Source organism: Cydia pomonella, chromosome 27 (assembly GCF_033807575.1).
Source record: "Cydia pomonella isolate Wapato2018A chromosome 27, ilCydPomo1, whole genome shotgun sequence".
In the NCBI taxonomy this organism is placed as follows: domain Eukaryota; kingdom Metazoa; phylum Arthropoda; class Insecta; order Lepidoptera; family Tortricidae; genus Cydia; species Cydia pomonella.
In genome coordinates this window covers 4,909,227-4,929,225 of record NC_084729.1, presented here as the reverse complement: position 1 = coordinate 4,929,225, position 19,999 = coordinate 4,909,227, and the positions used below count along the sequence as shown (strand labels likewise).

General features: G+C 35.2%; 1 protein-coding gene across 1 annotated transcript in view; it reads left to right on the top strand.

The window, feature by feature from the left end:
• Positions 1–2,902: 2,902 nt before the first annotated feature.
• The window catches only part of LOC133532412 (serine protease Hayan-like), a 50,100-nt gene continuing 33,003 nt past the window's right edge, over positions 2,903–19,999 (top strand). The window contains exon 1 of the mRNA XM_061871061.1: positions 2,903–3,241. The gene's annotated coding sequence lies outside the window, so the exon portion shown is untranslated. The remainder of the gene's footprint in view (positions 3,242–19,999) is intronic.

Sequence of the window (19,999 nt, the reverse complement as noted above, 5' to 3'; positions counted from 1 at the left end):
AATCGACAGATACAGCTGCTGTTGACGTCGTAATATAACCACTTTAACTCAGAAATAATTACTTACTTACTCCGTTGGCTCAGCGACCCAAAATGAGACTTGGCCTCCGACACAAGACAGCGCCACTTTTCTCGGTCCTGTGCGACCTCTCGCCAATTGTCGACTCGAAGCTCGCGCAGATCCGCCTCCACCATGTCGCTCCAGCGATACCTAGGGCGTCCGATAGGACGTCCTCCTGCTAGGCGACCCAGGTACGCTCTTTTTACGTTCCGATCTTCGTCCATTCTCTCAAGGTGGCCTAAACGGAGTCTGTGGGCTTTACTTTCTCCCATGATGTTAGGTTCAGCCACTAGGTCTTCAATCTCACGGTTCTTAACACGTTCACTGCGGGACAAATCTTAAAGAACTTTCAACTGGTGCGGTTGAGATCGAATCAGCCCAAACCTAAGCTCTTTTTCAGTGCGGGTGAGGCCTAATCGACCTCGAATTTCAGTAGGTAATTAAATTCTTCATAACTTTGCCTGTACTCGGAATAGGTGTTTTTTGTTATGTGCTATACATTCGTCACTAAATGCTTAAAATACCCTTAGCTTCGCCTTTGGTTCTGACCTTTGGTTAAAGAAAAAATACCTAAAGAATCTTTAAGGTCTTTTAGGCCTCAAAACGCACTAAATTTTATCTAAGTCTAGTGAAGGGAATGGCAGTTATCGCTAAACTATCGATGATCATCATCTCATCGACCATCTTCGATACAATATTTCAGACGCCATTTTAAGTTAATCTAATGCATTTATGCTATACAGGGTGTAACAAAAATAGTGGGGATCCGTTTAAGGGCATAAAATTTTTTTTCTATGGGGCAGGTCGTCCGAGTCGGCCAACCCTCCATGCAAAGTCCAAAAATTTTTCGCGTCAAAAAAATTTTTTTTTCTACTTTTTCCTGATCAGAACACGATACCGAATATGCCCTTAAACGGATCCCCACCATTTTTGTTACACCCTGTATTTATTATTTCGAGTTCGAATCCCAGTAAGGTTAGCGGCCCAGTGGATGACACTATAAGGAGGGAATTCACACATAATCTGCTGGGTTTGTACACTCGATGCTATGCGATGGTGGACACACTTGCACGTTACTAAGAATTCGAATTCCACTAGTGAATTTAACAATATTATCACTCTCTGTTTGCGATTCCGAATCACTGGAAAACCCTCCGATGTCCATCTTCAACCTTTTCCTACAATGTTTTTTTCTTAGGTTATCCATCGTTAATTATAAAATCTATGCCTTACACTATTAAAATTTATTAAAAACAATTAAATTCACAATTGCAAAGACTATCTGTAAAAAAACACTATCCAACGGTCACGATCGTTGTCGTTTTTAGGTTATACCTATTATTTACGTAAAACACGCGTGGTTCAATATCGATAACTATGGCCGCACTAACGTGAAGCGGTCAACTCCCGCGCCGCCCGCCTCCCGCTCAGTGCGGCCTTGAGGTCACTTTCTTGAGACATTAATAAACCTCAACCCGCACTGAGTGAAAATAAAATATATCTAGTGCGGTTGAGGCTTATTAAGACCTCAAACGTTTTTTTTTGTACCAACGAGTCCGGCTTTGGAAAACATAAAGAAATGTATATTTGACTCTGTCGTACGCCTTGTAGTTAAACGGCAGCAGTTCCCGCACGAGAGAGATAACACGAACTTTTAGCCCCGCACCAGCGTAAAGTCGAGATTGAGGCGGATTTGACTCAACCCGCAGTGAACGTGTTAAGGACTGTCCAACTTCCATCCGGTTTAACTCAAAAATACATAAGTAAAAATAGGTTACAATTGGCGATTTATGGGCGCTAAACTCCTTGGTGATAACAAAGAGAATTGAGTATAGAGGCGTATTGTCAAAGTAACTTTTGTAGACTACTATATTAACTGCCATCTTTCGACACAGGACTATAACTCTTAGAATGATATATGGCTATTTGACGAATGTTCTTTCACTGGTATGTGTTAAATATCAATCGGTGTCGCCATCTATTCGAGTATAGGCCAAAAGTATATCGCCATCTATTCGAGCATAAAGTTTTCTTGATTTATCGAGGAACGTTTTTTTTCTTAGACATTATTTCAAATGGTTTTATTTCAAAATATTACTTACATAACATTAAACACTGTGATTGTTGTTTCCCTATTATTTTACAGTATTATTTATTTTACAAAAATGTTTTTTCTGCAAACCGTTTAGGACTATAGTCTGTCTAACAACTTAGTAGAAAAAGGCGAGAAATTCAAATATTTTCTATGGGACGATAACTACTCGCTCCAATTTTTTTTAAAATTTGCCGCTTTTTTCTACTGACGGAAATGGCTTAAAAAAAATTAAAACAAAATGCTCATATATAAAACAGATTTTTGAATAATTAAAATATAAATTGTGTTGGTATTCAATATAAATAATATTAGACATTTAACCTTATTTTATTTGTAACCAGCTACGGCACACGTCTATCTCTGAATGGGATGATGATGATCATTGATAAAAACTATCCTATGTTCTTCCTCGGGCCTCAAACTATCTTCATATCAAATTTTATCTAAATTATTTCATCAGAGAGACAAACAGATAGACGGACAGAATTACTTTCGCATTTATAATAGTAGTAGGGACGATTAGTGCCTTTTTTCATCGGTACACTTAAGTGGGCATTTTAATTTAAAGTTGTAGTTTGACCTTGCATTTTAGATTTTAGTTTTTTATATATTATTTCCATTCATAATCACGAGCTCTTTCAACCTCCTAATACAAGAAAAAAAGTGTCCACAAATTTCATACATAATTTTTGTTCGTTTCGTTACAGTCATAGAAGGTTATATTGAAAACCGAACGGACCAAAATTTTTGGGGATACTATTTTTCTTAGTAAAAATAGAAAAAGCTCGTAATTCTCAGTCAAAATAATACACAAATTTCCAATACTAACACAAACTGGTACAACTTTAAATGGAATTACCCAAGTGCGATAATTCACTTTCGCTCAACTGACAACCCTAGCATACAACACATTAGTACATGACAATCCTCCGACACGAACACTCGTGTGTGCGAGAAAATAAATAAAAATATATAAACAACGTTATAAACCGTTACAAAAACTAGTGAAAAAAAAGTTAAACAAAAACAATTGAAATTATAAGTGTTATTGTGATTCTGTGGGTGTTTTTATGTGAATCATTAATCGTAAGTGTGTTATTTTGAATAATTTGTCGATTTATATTTTTCTGATTTCTCACAACGCATTTTTTCTGTTATAACAACGAAATGCTCTGTGATTTTCTTGGACACGTTACAAAGTAAATTTAAAGTAGGTAGGTACCTATTTTCCTCTAAAAATCGAATTTAATTTAAATTCTAAAATTATTTTCGTATATATGTATGTTAATATACGTATACATATACAGATTTAAATCATACCATCACTACTTTCTTATAGTAATATATAAAAAAAATTTTGGAACATTAATAATAATGTAGAAAACAACCAGGTGGGGAGCAAAGTAGGCACATTGTACGGTACTGTACAGTCACGTTTGAAAATATCTATACGGACAAAGTGCCAAAAAGATGTATTCACGACCTTATTTCCCATATATTTAGGTAGTATATACATATTTTGGGCACTTTGTCCGTATGGATATTTTCGGACGTGACTGACAGCCCAATACTACACCTATGGTATAATTCGCCATTAAATATATCGGAGCGGCCAATGTGCTCACAAATATCTGAACCTGAACACGCCTCTATTGTCAAGACGTTAGAGTGCGTGTTCAGATATTTTAGAGCACCTCGGCCGCTTCAATATATCTGATGGCGAATGTACAAGTTCAGTATATAATTGAGTATAAACACTAATGTTCTTTTTGGTTCTGAGTTTTATCATGCATTTCTAAGCATATTTTGTAATAGAACTAAGTACATTTAAATTCTGCACCTGAACGAAGATATTCGAGTTCATTTTGGAAAATAGTTGTGCTTTCTGAGGTATAGTATAGTTAGTTTTAGGTATAGTTCGGGTATAGTTCGTTTGTCAGATATAGTTCATGTCATCCACGATGACGCGCAGATTTGCCAATGTAACCTTTAATAACATGAGCCTATGAGTCAGACACGCGTCTTTGTGAATGCCACGATCTATAACAATAGGTATGTTATATTTATATGTATTTTTAACCCCCAAAATATCAGAGGGGTCAATAAACTTATGAGAATTTGGTATGATGTAGGTACAGTCACGTCTGAAAATATCGGTACGAAAAATGTACCAAAAATATGTATACACTACCGTAATATATGGGCAATAAAGTCGTGTATACATATTTTTGGCACATTTTTCGTACCGATATTTTCAGACGTGCCCGTAGGTAGGATTTGTACCTACCTACTTGTAAAAAGAAGAAACAATTTTTTATTTACACTTTTTTCTGGGTCTTATACACGGTGTTTTTTAAGTCCGTTTATTTCAAGGGTAGGTACATTCCTGAGCTTAAATTAAGCAACTTTCTCAAATAAACCGGTATTCTAATATACACCGTGTTTTTATTGAATTGCGTTAACTCCGGGGTTTCGGTAAGTACGTTTAAGGAAACTAAATGGCATAGTTAATTTTCAAAAAAAATATTTTTTTTTGTTTTTTTTTTACTATTTTTATTTTTATAATAAGTAACTAAATGTTGCATATAGCGTTGTTGTAACACGGGCATTACATTTAACTCAACCAAACAATTGAAAACTGTGACATATCAATGTCATTTCTAACATCGATCGTCCGAGGTAGTACGTACGTTTAGTAGCAAATGTATGAACTCGCACTAAACACTAACTAATAATTAAACAGGTCCTAAAGCAAGTGTACACGCTCGTAAGGGCCTTATAATATAAAAATTTATGATTGATTATCTCCGAAATGGAGTTAGGTAGAATATCGGTATCTTTGAGAAAGTTACTTAATTTAAGCTCAGGAATGCACCCTCGAAATTAACGCAAATCAAAAAAAACACGGTGTATACTTATTCTAATATATATTTTGGAATGAGTTTTATTTTTACCTGATTTTACAAGCGTGTATACTTCCTTTAGGGCCAGTTCAGATATTGTTCAATTTAGTTTATATATATATATATATATATATATATATATATATATATATATATATATATATATATATATATATATGTATAATATAATTAATATATTATGTCCCATTGAGATGTAACACCTACATAGGTATTTTTTCAAAATATTATCAGAATCTCCTAAAAATTACAAATACTACCTATAAAGACCAACCAATACCAACCAATTGTTACCATAACTAATGTTAATAGCATAAAATAACTCTGTTACTTACCAATAGTGGAAGAGTAGAATTATCTTAATACACATAATAATATAATATTTATATAATACAATATTTACAATACTTCAAATAATATAATACAATATTTACAATACTTAAAAAGAGATACTAGCACAATTATATGAACATTGTATGCGACCAAATAAATAATTTTAATTTTTTTTTAAAGACATGTCTTTCACCTTCACCAAACATAGTCCTATCGTTCAAAGCAATGAGGGAATATATAGACGCATAACCCTCCTTATTTAGTTTTACCGCAATCAGGTAAAAAACCAACATAATCGAACTACAAATATACTTTATATAGGACAAAACAAGATATCACAACACGCAAATGACTCCATTAAGCAAGAATTTTCAAGTTATTACGTACTATTGTTGTTTATAACGTGACATCAATTAAATAACAATTAGACGTTGTGTTGGTAAAAAAATAATTGTATCCACGTTTTCTCAGTCGCATACGCTGTTTTTGCTTTGGGTGATAGTGGCTGGTATTTTTCCAAGTTGCATATATTTTCTGAGCGTGAGCTCTCATTGGTTGAATCGAATTATGAGAACCAGTGTAAGGGGATTTCGAGATTCAAAATATGTGATAAATGTAGGTTTATAAATATGTAACCAAAAATTCAATAAAAAAATGTTTCCAGCAGCAAATTAAATACACATTACATAATATACCATTTATACAAGTAATAATAATGTACTTAGAAATAAAGCTTGATACTCCTTAGCTTAGCGGTGGTGGCCGAGTGGATATGGCGTCCGACTTTCAATCCGGAGGTCGCGGGTTCAAATCCTGGCTCGTACCAATGAGTCAGCCGCCGTATCTGCCGTATCAATTATACGGGGCCCCCGGGCCACGGGGGCCCCCAACGTACGTTTTTGTGAGAAATCTTTACCCTTCCTAAGGGCCCCCAAACAAATTTTTATACGGGGCCCCGCCAAGGCACGCTACGCCACTGCAATGAGTTTTTCGGAACTTATGTACGAAATATCATTTGATATTTGCCACTAGCTTTTCGGTGAAGGAAAACATCGTGAGGAAACCTGCATACATCTGCGAAGAAATTCAAAGGTGTATGTGAAGTCCCCAATCCGCATTGGGCTAGCGTGGGGACTATAGCCCGAGCCCTCTCGCACATGAGATGAGGCCTGTGCCCAGTAGTGGGACGTATATAGGCTGAATTATTATATTATTATTATTACTCCTTAGCTAACAATCTACAACAAGAGGAATTCCTAGTTGCGATTTTTCCATACAAACGCTCTCGACTGATTCCTCCCTGGATTTTTAACCTAGAGCAGTGATTTTTTGAAATAAGATCAATATCATCAATATCTGTGCCGCTATGTTTTGCTTTTTTGGATTATTTTATTTTGAAGAAAGATACAGCGCCTCGAAAATCGCAAAAACGGCTAAATTGAATTGGCTGTAAAAAAAGGCACAGTATACAAATATGACAAAAAATATCCAAAAAATCAAAACATAGCGGCATAGATTATTTCTTCCTCTTGCAATTTCCAAAATTTCATAATGATTAGTTGCGTTTTGGAGGAGGAAACAGTCGAGAGCGAAACCTCGATTTTTGAGTTTTTTGCGAGTGAATTTCGGTCCGAGCTGCAGTTGTCCTTATCGCACGAATTGGAGGCGGAGACAGTTTCTAAATATACGTACACAGAAGGAATAGTGATGGGCATAACATCCTTATTAGGGATTGCAGAACCGGTACTGTTTTAAAGAACCGGGATTTCCCGGTACTTTCGGAACTGGTCTAATTATTTCATTATTTTAAATAAAACGACAGCATTTTGCGATTTGACCACCTTTCGTATTATAATTTAATAATCACATTTTCTTTTATTACGTAGTAGGCAATTTTTTTTAGAAATATAGTATTTTACATTGCTCACACTTGTGCGTCACAAGTAAAAGATAACTTCTTTGATGTTTGCCACTAGATAGCAAATTTAATGAAATTACATTGACGAGGGGATTTATATATAAGTATCGCAGTCGTATTGTATAATCCGCCGTATTACATTACGGCTAGCCGATATCAAAATAAGGGCCATTTTGAAATGCGGCGGTTCAACGATTAAGGTATGTTGGGTAAATACCGGATGCGGGTGAAGAACGTAGGACATTCATTTCCCCCTAATTTGGCTTTATTTTTTAATGTTGACAACATTGTGTAAGACGCCATTTCATTGCGCCTCGACTGTCAGTGTCCCCGCGTCGCTCAGGGAGTCGGGCTTGTGCTATGTGCAATCACAGAGAGCAAGGTAAATTTCGCGAATTCTTCCTTCTATCCGATCTTCGCTCTGTAATTTATTTTGCGTATTGTGATGAAACTGTGTTTGTTTTTGTAATTGTGTTAACAGACCTAGCACTGCTGTAGACCGATATCCGATCTTGACCCTTTCAGGTAAAGATCGGACCAGAAACAATCAGATCTTTACCTATTTAAAAAACAGCAGTGATTATCAAACTTTAAATTTTCTTCAATTTACCTACTGACCATTTATTCATTATCACATTTATTGTTTTCTTGATCACACTTTCGTACCATTATTTTTATCCAGTACCACTACCAGCGCGACGGTTACTGACAATGTAATTTTTTTAATTTCCGCAACCCAAAGGTTGCCTTTTAGCGATAAGGCCGCATGTTGTTTACCTGTGCTTATGTGTATGTTTTCTTTTGTATTGTTTTCTTTTATTGAGGTGTGCAATAAAGAGTATTTATATTGTATAGGGATGATGATACATGTTGAAATTTATAACAAAATCGAGTAAAATTGATAGCAAATGAGCAATTTTTCGCAATAAAGTACCTACACATACGGATGCATATGTAGATGTGCACGCATACATACATTGCTAGTTTCGGATACAAAATAGAGATAGGACTTCGAAATTAGTTTCCTTAAAATGCTTCAAGAGGGCTCTCTTTTCCTATATATTTAATTATTTACTTTACTCTTTACATACGATCCTTACATTTTATCAACAAAAAAAAAGATTGTATATCAACTATATATTGCAAAATTAAACCAACAAAATCGCAATTTTAATTATTTTCCATACTTCAAGATGGGCTCTCAGTGACCTTGACCTTTTTAAAGAACTACTTAGTCTTTTTGATTTCTAAGTTTGATTCTTATTTTTTAGGCGACCTTCATTAAAAATGACTGGGCACGATTATTTTTTATTTTGATTTTTGTCCCTCCTACTTAAGTACTTAATATCTTCCAGTACATTCCATTCAATAAACAATACATTTACACTTTCCCTAAACCTGTACAGTTCACGAAATCTTAAATTGTCAAAACTTCGCAACGTATCTATTATTTTAGTGGTTTTTTTTATTACTTCGGGTAAACCTTACAATAAGAGGTTTCTTAGCACATTGTTTACTTATCAAATTGCCTTATGACATAGGTATCAAAGTTTGAGAGCCACAATTTTACCAATTTTTGTATCAGGGTTAAGATCGGATACAAAAGGGTAGACACCGGACCTATTTCTTTGTGATACCTTATTCTCTTTCCATTAGAAGCAACCTGCAAGCAAATTTTTCACCATCCAATGTTCTCCCTTGATGGCAAAACACTCGTTACCGACGACCGTGTCGTGCCGGGTCGGTCGTGTCGTCGTTCGTCGTTATTCGTTAAAAAGTATGTCTCATCTTTACACAGGTACAAAACTAAAACCGTTCTATATTGAAGATTACCAAAATTCAGGCCGAATCTACGGTTATTATTTAACGATTCGCTACGTACTTCAAGAATCTGTCACGTGTTGAGATCTCGAAAAAACATTTTTTCACGAGTTCTCTCAATTGGTCCCAAAATTGTCCGGCATTATCCCAACATACTTTACCCAGATTGTCATTGCGAGACGTTCTTCAATAAGGCGGCCCAAGTTTAGCCCCATCGTACTACAAGTTAATTAAATAGATTGTAGTTTAACCATAGGTATATTTATACCTACTTACAAAATTTCACAACACACCATGATCACTCCCAACTTACTGATACGGATAGGTACAGTCAAGTGTAAAAATATGGGTGTACACATCTTACTCAAAAATATGTCCCATAGCATCTTATTCCAGTGTAATAAGAGCGTAGTACCATATTTATGAGACGATTCTTTCGATACATATTTTTGCACTTGACTGTACAACGACAACCGAAGCTGAGACATCATTATTTTTTGCAGTTTTTACCTATATGGTAATTAATATCAATCAATCAATCAATCAATCATTTATTATTTCGTCATCATAGGTGTAAAATACATTTAGTACAGGTGATAGGGTGTTTGGTATTAGGGTGTAATAGATACAGTATAATATAAAAATGAAAAACAATATTACGTGGTAACAACAAAAACAACTTGCGTCGGGCAGCGCAGAATAAATTCCGTCTGGCTCGCGGGCGATGTCGACGTAACGGCGTGGCGCGCAATGAGCGAGCGCACGCGTCTCGCGTCTGTGTGCGCGCACTCACACTTAGATAGCTCCGGCTCCCGCCCACCGCAGCGCGACAGAAACATAGCTTCAAAAATTCGAGATTTGAAAAGTTGCTCAGCTAGGAATTGCTCATAAGTACCTAAATAGATTATGCTAAGTAAAAAAAAAATGTAATTTTGTAATTTTATTATATTAAACAGTTTAATTTTTTTTCACTGTTTTCGGTCGTATATGCTGTTATAGCTTTGGACGATGGACGTTGGTTTTTTTCCTAATTGCACATACTATAGAATCTGCTTAATACCATGGGTGGCGCTTTTTTTTTATTTTTTTTATTATTAAACTGTTCGGCGATTGTCCCTAGTCACACCTGTACCTCTAGTGTAAATTTAATCGACATCATAACGTGACGAACGCGTTTGCGTTAAGTGTCATTTTGTATAGGATTTTGAGTTTCCAAAACGTCCCGCTTGGTGCGCTCTTTCTAAATCACATACAAAATGAGACTAAACGCAAACGCGTACGTCACGTTTCGAAATCGAATTTATTTACACTAGGGGTACTGATGGAAAGTGAAGACAGGGCCTAAGATGGAGCTCACCGGTTCAGTAGTAGCATCATATCTCATATCTTTTATTTCCTTCTTATGTCCGCGGTTTACGACCTATATATATGCTGTTTTTTTTTATAATTTACGTTCTTATTGCTATCTAAATTAATCACTGCGTCACTGGTTACTCCTATGAGAAAATATTACCGAGTAGTCTAAAATAGCATCAAGAAATAGAAAAAAATATCGCGACTGTTTGCTAGATCAAAAAATATATATATATGTATAAGTAATTTGATCCTAAGATTTCGAACAACTTAATGTAATAGTACTACCTAGATAACGTTTAAAATGTTTTTGCAAGCATTATAAATTATATAAAAGACATGTAAATAAAAAAGGCTGTTAGACACCGACCGCGTCAAGTTTGAACCATTTAATAATTGGTATGAAAACTAACGATGATCAGAGGGCCTAGCGCGAACCACGCTCGACGTGTTACCTCTCTGTCGCACTTGTAAATTTGTGCGTAAGTGTGACAGGCAACTAGTCGAACGTGGTTCGCAGTAGACCCTCAGATTTAGTATAATTTCCAGACGACTACCTACGGCTTCCAAACCAAAGGTTGTGAATTCGAGTTAAAGTAAGAACGGTGAGCAAGAAGAATTTCGTACATTGACCTGCCATTTTCCATCTCTATCGAATGCGAATCGTTAAAACTTTAAGGGTGAATCAACAATTTCTTATGATAATTCTGTTTCGTTAGCCAGGCGACAATATTAGGTCAGTTTGTTAAAATAATTATTGTACAATCGCCATCGAATATATCGGAACGGCGCATACAAATATCTGAACACTGCCTCTATTGTCAAGGCGCTAGATTACGTGTTCAGATATAAATGAGCACCTCGGCCGCTCCGATATGTCTGATTCTATATTAAATTATCGTGCTTGGTAGATGGCTCGTTGCAGAAAGGGCTTATAACTACCGAAAAAAAAACAATTTTTGTGTTTGTTATTCTAAATGACATACAACCAGGATTTAAATAGTGACCCAAGCGACCTTAACCATAGCAACGTGTGACAAGAAACAGTTGATTCACCCTTAAGACGAAAGGGAGAAGGGGATGTATATTAACCACAACTATGCCCTTTCGTTTGTTTTTTTTACTTATTATAAGATTATCTCTCTCAAAAAGTCAAACGAAGGGCATAGTTATGTTTAATATAGAATAAATAGTATAACATTTTCCATAATTTCAATATCCAGGGAGAAAAATGGGAACTAAATTTGTGTGGAAAACTGGTAGTCCACTATTCTTTTAAATAATGACTTTATCGACGTTCGACGACCGGTCTGGCCTAGTGGGTTGTGCCCCTGCCTATGAAGCCGATGGTCCCGGGTTTGAATCCCGGTAAGGGCATTTATTTTTGTGATGAACACAGATATTTGCTCCTGAATCATGGGAATCTATATATAAGTATGTATTTATCTATATACGTATGTATGTCTTCGCCTACAGTCAGTAGTACAGTCAGCTGCAAAAATATGTATCGAGAGAATCGTCTCATAATATGGTACTACGCTCTTATTACACTGGAATAAGATGCTATGGGACATATATTTGAGTACGATGTGTACACCCATATTTTTACACTTGACTGTACCTCCTATAGTACAAGTTTTGCTTAATTTGGTGCTACATCAATCTGTGTAACATTTATTTGTATGGACATTGAAGGTCTTTATTTTCAATTGTCTCTAGTAATAGCCAAGTACTCGTAGTGTCCGTGACAAGGTTAATGTATCTCCTTATCTGTGTAAGCTCGTGGGCGGATGTCCGGTATGTTATACGTATGATATTAATATGCAAAAATAATTTATTTATAGCTATTCTGATAAATATTATAATCTTTAGCAAAAACCCGACTTTACAATGACAAATGCCATCATTTTAAACTGGAAATTCGGAGAACTAACATAAAAACAAAGATTTAGAAGAATTGATGACATCTTATTTCCAATAAGTATAGTTAATTAGGGTTCCGTACCCAAAGGGTCAAACGGGACCTTATTACTGAGACTCCGTTGTCCGTCCGTCCGTCTGTCACCAGGCTGTATCTCATGAACCGTGATAGTTAGCCAGTTGAAATTTCTACAGATTATGTATTTCTGTTGCCGCTATAACAACAAACACTAAAAACAGAATAAAATAAATATTTCTTTCCAATCTCGAGGTTCTCATCCAATCACCGAAGTTAAGCAACGTCGGGCGGGGTCAGTACTTGGATGGGTGACCGTTTTTATAGATAATGGTACGGAACGGAACCCTTCCTGTGCGAAACTGACTCACACTAGGCCGGTTTTTTTATTTCAACTATCGAATTAACTGTCGCCTGCGGTATTTCCGGACCGATGCGACCTTCAAACCTTCTAGAAAAGAGCGTAGTCCCATCTTAAATGCCAGCAACGTGTCCCTCTAGTGCTGAAGGTATGCATAGGCGACGGCTATTGCTTACTATCAGGCGATTCGTCTGCCCGTTTTCCTCCTACATATGATAATACAATACGATACAATTAGTATACATATGTATATTGTACATATATTTTATCAATAAAATATATTTTACATATTTTTTTATCAATAAAATATATTTATATCAACGACACATTCTTAATAATGAACTTGGCTCTCATTTCACATTTATGTTGGGATAAGTAGGTAGTAGAATATTCATTAGACATATTTAAGTCATATTGTTCACTCACTACACTGCACTGCACTGCACTTCCTACCTATTGTAATGAAACACTTCACTTGACAACTCAATATTCATTAATTCCGAAACCAAATTTACCTTATAAGGGGCTGTAGAAAAATCTTAATAGCGTGAAGTAGCCGATAGAACAGCGACATCTACTGTGAAATTGGGCAACTATAAAAACTAAACATACTACATTTAACACATATGATGATCTCCCTAATGATAATGCTCTTTCTAGTAAAAATATTTGTGTCAACTGATAACAGGTGCTTAATAACAGTTATACGGGTATTTGCATTTTTAGAGCGTATTATTTATTGGTTAGGGCTTGTGCACATGAATAACTAAAGCATAGTAATAGTGTTTTCATACATACATACATATTATTACTATTAAACTAACCATGACCGTTATAATCTTTTACATCCACCAATCCATATAAACATTTTATTCTTACTGTATTTATTCTTAATGTCGGGCCAGACATGTACAGAGTCAGTCCGGGACAGAGGGCCTACCGCGAACACCGAAGTTCGCAAATTGCGCACCATTTATCTTTAACTCTAATAGCCAAAAGCCGGTTCCATATAATCGAAGTATCATTTTAAAATGATATGTGTAAATTACATGAAACTTGGCATAAACATTTATGTAAAGAATGAAGACTGCTTATTTAGTCACAATACATATTTATTTTTCTTAAAATAAACATTTTTTCATTTTTTTTAAGTAACAATGTCTATTCAATTTCTTTTAATTCGCTTGTCGCGCCTGAGTATCGATCCAATTATAAATTGCAAAAAAACAAACACTCTCTATTTTATTCTTCGAGTCGATACAGTATAATGTTAATGTTAAAAACCCAAGAAACTTTAGGTGTTTACACGCGTCTGTCGTACAAATTATCCATAAAATCGAATATTTATTACATTAATATTTTTAGAAAACATAACTTATGTCAATGTTTCATTACAATCCAACACATAGTTTTAAAATGGGAACGATACCCCGTTTGTATGGGAAGGTGAAATTCGGCTGAGATTGCCGGGGACTCTTATATCTACAGAAGCTGTCCTAGTTTCGGCGTACATTTCCTATGTAATAAAAAATAATGTCTTCTTGGCAACAAAGATTGTTTATGATTATGACTTCTAATAATACGATTAGTAATTATATTGCCATAGTAACAACACTAAAGTAGTTATAATACTTATAACTGTATTTTATAGATCACTTTTGGGGTCAGACGAATTTTGACGAGTTTTTTCAAGCGCGTGTAAGAGCGTTTTCACTATTAGATGGATATCGGAACTCGGATGACGGTTTAGAAAAACAGATGCTAGAAAATGCCCTATAGTATATTTGTGTTGAGAGGGAAGAATAGCTTTTCGAATCTAACGAAATAATGGTAATACATACATACATAAATGTAATCACGCCTAATTAATAGAATCAGGCGTTACTTTGCGGAAATCCATGCTAATTAAAGCAAGAAATATTACTTTGCTAATCCGCGAGAAAGTATTTTTACATGCAATTAATGTTCCCACCCTCCCACCGCAAAAATACACTGCACTGATTGACTAACACGTTATTTTCTAGCGGATTCGCAAAGTAATATTTCTTGCTTTAATAATCACGGCTATTTCCCGGAGGGGTAGGCAGAGACCACGGATCTCCACTTGCTACGTACCTGACATACATCTTTCGCTTCCTTCACTTTCATGACATTCCTCATACACGCTCGTCGATTCAGGGTGCTCTTGACCTGGCCTTTCTTCAGGATTTCCCCGATTTAATCAAATTTTAATCTAATAATGGTAATTTTTATATGAAATTCCATATCGAGAGAAAACGGTTTCCACTAACTAAATCTTAACACATCACATTGATTTTGATGTCGATCGCTTCAGCATAATATATTCTTCATATATAGTAATCATCTGTATACATCCATTATGTATATTGTTATTGTAAATAAGGAATTATGTATAATATATTCTTGGTTTATTGGTTTCGTTTTTTTGATATTTTTTTTGTTGTTTTGCAAATTCAAAAAAAGGAAAACCTAATAAACGTATTATTTCATTGTGTCAATAATATACTTAAAATCATGGAAAATGGAAAATATTTAGAAGTGGAAAAACGTTTTCTCTTTTTTTATGGACGATCACGTGGTTACTTCACTCTTAATCTAAATTATTATTTTAAACAATAAACAATAGTTTAATGTAAGAAAATATAAAAAGGCACTTTTTTCATTTTTGATTCTTTCCAGCCGTATTCGACATCCGATCGGACAAAGTTACACCGCTTATTTAGGTAGTATTCAACACCTTTTTAGGGTTCCGTAGTCAACCTTTATAGTTTCGCCATCTCGTCTGTCTGTCCCACGGAAATTGTAATAAGGTCACTATAATATTCCGTGGTCTGTCCGTCCAACGCTTGATGAACGTTGATGCTAGAAAGCTACAAAAATGTACCCCCTTCTAAAATTTGAACCACGGGCCCAAAAAATTGAAAAAAAATGTCGTAACAGTTAGAGCTTACAGATATTTAATATAGTAATATAGCTTTATTTTACTTTACCACCTAAACGGCAAATAGTGGTCACATTTTGTGGTGGATGAAGTCAAAAGCAAGCAAATTAAATTATATTACATAGATCAAAAATGTGGAAATAAGTAGGACAACACATTAATGTACTGAATTATTCATAAATTAATTGATTTATTACGGTCGACTCAGTCTTATTTTATGGCGAAAAGGCGTGCCTTCTTGGTAAACGTACTTTTTAACAACATAACTTGAGTAACAATTTACAATTTATCTATAAACCTTAGGAAGCCTATTCGAACATTATGAATCTTATCTTAATTTATGACTTATAAACTAAACTAAATTATGACCATCGATTTTAATAATAATTAGAAAAAAAAAAACAAATCCTAAACTAAAATAAAAATTCACCCTTTTGCAAGGTGCCGTAGATGCTGGCAGCATTACCCCGCTGGATTGCAATACTAATGCGCTGTGCGAGGAAGCTGCCACTTTTTACATTTCTTAGTAAAAACTTTTGCTTATTATGTATATGACACTTATTACTAATAACCTCAGTTCAAGGCAGCCATTGTGACGGGCGGGTAACTACGGGACCCTACACTGAGCATACGACGTACTCTTGGCCGGTTTCCTATAAGTCCAAACCCCGAAAATATAAAAAAAATGCTTCATACATCACTAAAATAAATGGTTCGTTCTGCGTTCGAGCGCCAAACTACCACGACTAAAATGGGTGCCTTTCCTTGGGCTCATAACAATCTACTATTTCATCAACGTGTTATGGTAACAGACTTTTTCAAGCCGACAGATTCTCCCATGCGTTTAATTTAGATTATCCTCTCTGGACCCAGACCATTATAATTGGATTTATGTGAAACATGGGTGTTTGTAAACAATAAATATATTATTACCTACTTGCAACAACTACATATGTACCTACTTAACTAAGTAGTGTCCTGGAATGCGCTCAACTCAGGGTAATGAACTTTGAGTCACTGCGATGACTCAAATAGTAAAACGGTGACAGTTATCTACTAAACTAATTATGATTATAAACTGAAATAGATGACACATATTAAAGAAAACCGGCCAAGTGCGAGTCGGACTCGCACAGGAAGGGTTCCATACCATTATCAATAAAAACGGTCACCCATCCAAGTACTGACCCCGCCCGATGTTGCTTAACTTCGGTGATTGGATGAGAACCTCGAGATTGGAAAGAAATACTTATTTTATTCTGCTTTTAGTATTTATTATAGCGGCAACAGAAATACATAATCTGTAGAAATTTCAACTGGCTAACTATCACGGTTCATGAGATACAGCCTGGTGACAGACGGACGGACGGACGGACGGACGGACGGACGGACGGACGGACGGACGGACGGACGGACGGACAGCGGAGTCTCAGTAATAGGGTCCCGTTTTACCCTTTGGGTGCGGAACCCTAAAAAAGCAAAACCCTTCAGTGTCGGAAGCTGGATATACAATACAATACAATACAATACAATGGTTGCATTAAGATAATCGTTTACCAAACTATAATTGCGTACTTTTCATGTATGGGCTCCCACTCAGCTATAAGATTCATTTCGATACGCTGTAGTCAACTGTAAAAAAAAATACCAATCACGTGTCGCCGCGCTCCCATAGAAAAGACTAACCGGCGCGGGGCGCGGGGCAGGAGTCGCGCGTTTATGTCTACATTTTTGTCTACTGAGATACTTACCAATTTTCATTCATTATTTAGGCTTTTTAGTAAATAAAGTATTATGATAGATGACTCGTAGAAAAAGTAATGTGATATAATCAAGCAATAGTGATATAATCAAGCTTTTCAATCTCGTACCTTACTTAGGCAACTCAGCAAGCTTCGTTGCCTAAACTCGGTACTCGACTAAAAAGCTCTCTATTATAGCACGATTGTATAAAATACTATCGCTCTGCACTGATCGCTAAAAAGCCCTTAAGAGGCTGTCAATACCTCTAAAGCGCGCACACTGTCTATTTGTATCGGAGTAAATGAGATAGCACTGTCGCATGTTACTAGGTTTGGGAATAATAAGAAAATTACTTAAATAAAAAAAAGTGGATTATTAGTGTAATATTTTACTCGTTAGCGGTTTAGATATAAATGTTTTAAAATTGTGATTTTAATTGCAGACCCATAAGTCAAAACAATAAAAACATAGAACCGTTTAATAGTGATTTTAAGACCAATCTTTGCAATTATTTTCTATCGAGCCGATTTCGTTCAATCATGTATCGAGTACAACCACGGTCTTTGAAATATAATTAATATTAACATATATTTTTCTTACTTTACTAAAACAAATAGTCTTTCTTAAAAACTGTTTAAGTAACATCAATTTCAAGGACATCGGGTGTTGACAGCCCCTTAAAAGTGGATATAGTAGTATGACTACTTTAAAACATAAGGGTTCCTTTTGTACCTTTTTGGTACGGTACCCTAAAAACACATTAATAAAAAATAATAGAAATTCAGCCTATATACGTCCCACTGCTGGACACAGCAGCTCTCATGCCCGAGAGGGCTCGGGCTATAGTCCCCACGCTAGCCCATTGCGGATTGGGGACTTCACATACACCTTTGAATTTCTTCGCAGATGTATACAGGTTTCCTCACGATGTTTTCCTTCACCGAAAAGCTAAAATATTTGATATAATAATTTTATTTGCTCTCAACGTTGTAAACTAAATTATATTTAAGCGTAACAAATATAAGAGCCTCAGTAGAGAGTAACATTTTGTACCATTTGGTGTTGAATCTCTAGGTCCATGGGGTCCCAGCGCGCACAAGAGTTTTTCGGAAATCTATCTGAAAGTCCACGCTCACAAGCTTTTCGCATGAAAGTTTCCAGAATTTTACCGAAATTTTGAGAATGTAAATATAATAATAAATATAATATGTAATGTATATTATTGTTTTTGATGTGTATTGTTTTGTTATATGTATGGTATGTTATTGTATTATATTTGGTTGTTGTTAAAGTAGCACCGCCCACAATCTCTCTGCTTTGCCTAAAGGTTGACTGGTAGAGAATGCCTCATGGCATTAAGTCCGCCTTTTGTACTATAAGGTTTTATTTTGTGCAATAAAGATTAAATAAATAAATGTTAAGCCTTTTGTAGTGTAAGATTTGTTTTCTTTTGAGCAATAAAGATTAAATAAATAAATACATTGCTAGTAGTAACGGTCGAGCGGTTTACTACGAATAAAATGCTCCAGTCACGATGTGAAGTTAAACTTGGGGTAAACTGAATACTAATGACGAGAGCTTAGGGAATTTGTGATTCATCAATTAAAGCAATCAACCGGTTTTATAATTACAACTGGTTTTATTAGTGTTCTAGATGAATAGGTTTAATATGTTGATTTAAAGTGTACTTTCACGTGTTTTATTCATTAGTACCTGGGCGGCCGAGCTTTGCTCGGTTATAACTATTTATTGTAATATGGTGGTCTATACGTGATAATCTTAACTACATTTTTTTACTAAATTAAACTTGTCTAAAATAATAAAAATTAAAAAATTATGTATAAACTTGAACATATAAAAAAAAACAAAAGATAGTCACCGGGCGAGATTCGAACCCGTAACACTCGTTTAGCAGTCCGCGTCTTAACCCGCTGGACCAGACGGACAGTGGCCGGCAATTAGACCAATAGTGGGACCGGATTTTTGCCCTATAAGTTTCGATAATTCTAAAGAGTGAAAAGTGATGTTTATCTGGTATGGGACATATTTTTAAGCATATTTGTAATATATGAAGAAAATTTAGAACGAGCGTTAGATATAAATAAGGTATTTATGTATTTTTATTGATGAATTTTGAATATTGAATTAAAGTACAAAATTTAAGCATCGTCTTTTATAATATGTATGAGGCTTTATGCTATCAATTTTTTAGAAAAAAAATCAACGCGCTACTTTGTCAAACTCAAATTAGCTTATTATTTTGTCAATATTGAATTAAAGTTTGAAAAATCCACAATATCATATCTAAATTCTTAAGTTAATAGGCAAGGCAAAAAATTAGAAGAATAGGATATGTGCTTTACAATTAATAAGCGTTTTTTGTCCTGTAAGATCTAATATTGAATTAAAGTCCGTAGAGATAAGTCTATTACTATAAAATAATATATGCAGCCATTTTATAGAAAGGTAGAAATATCTGTGTGTAGCTTGCATTGT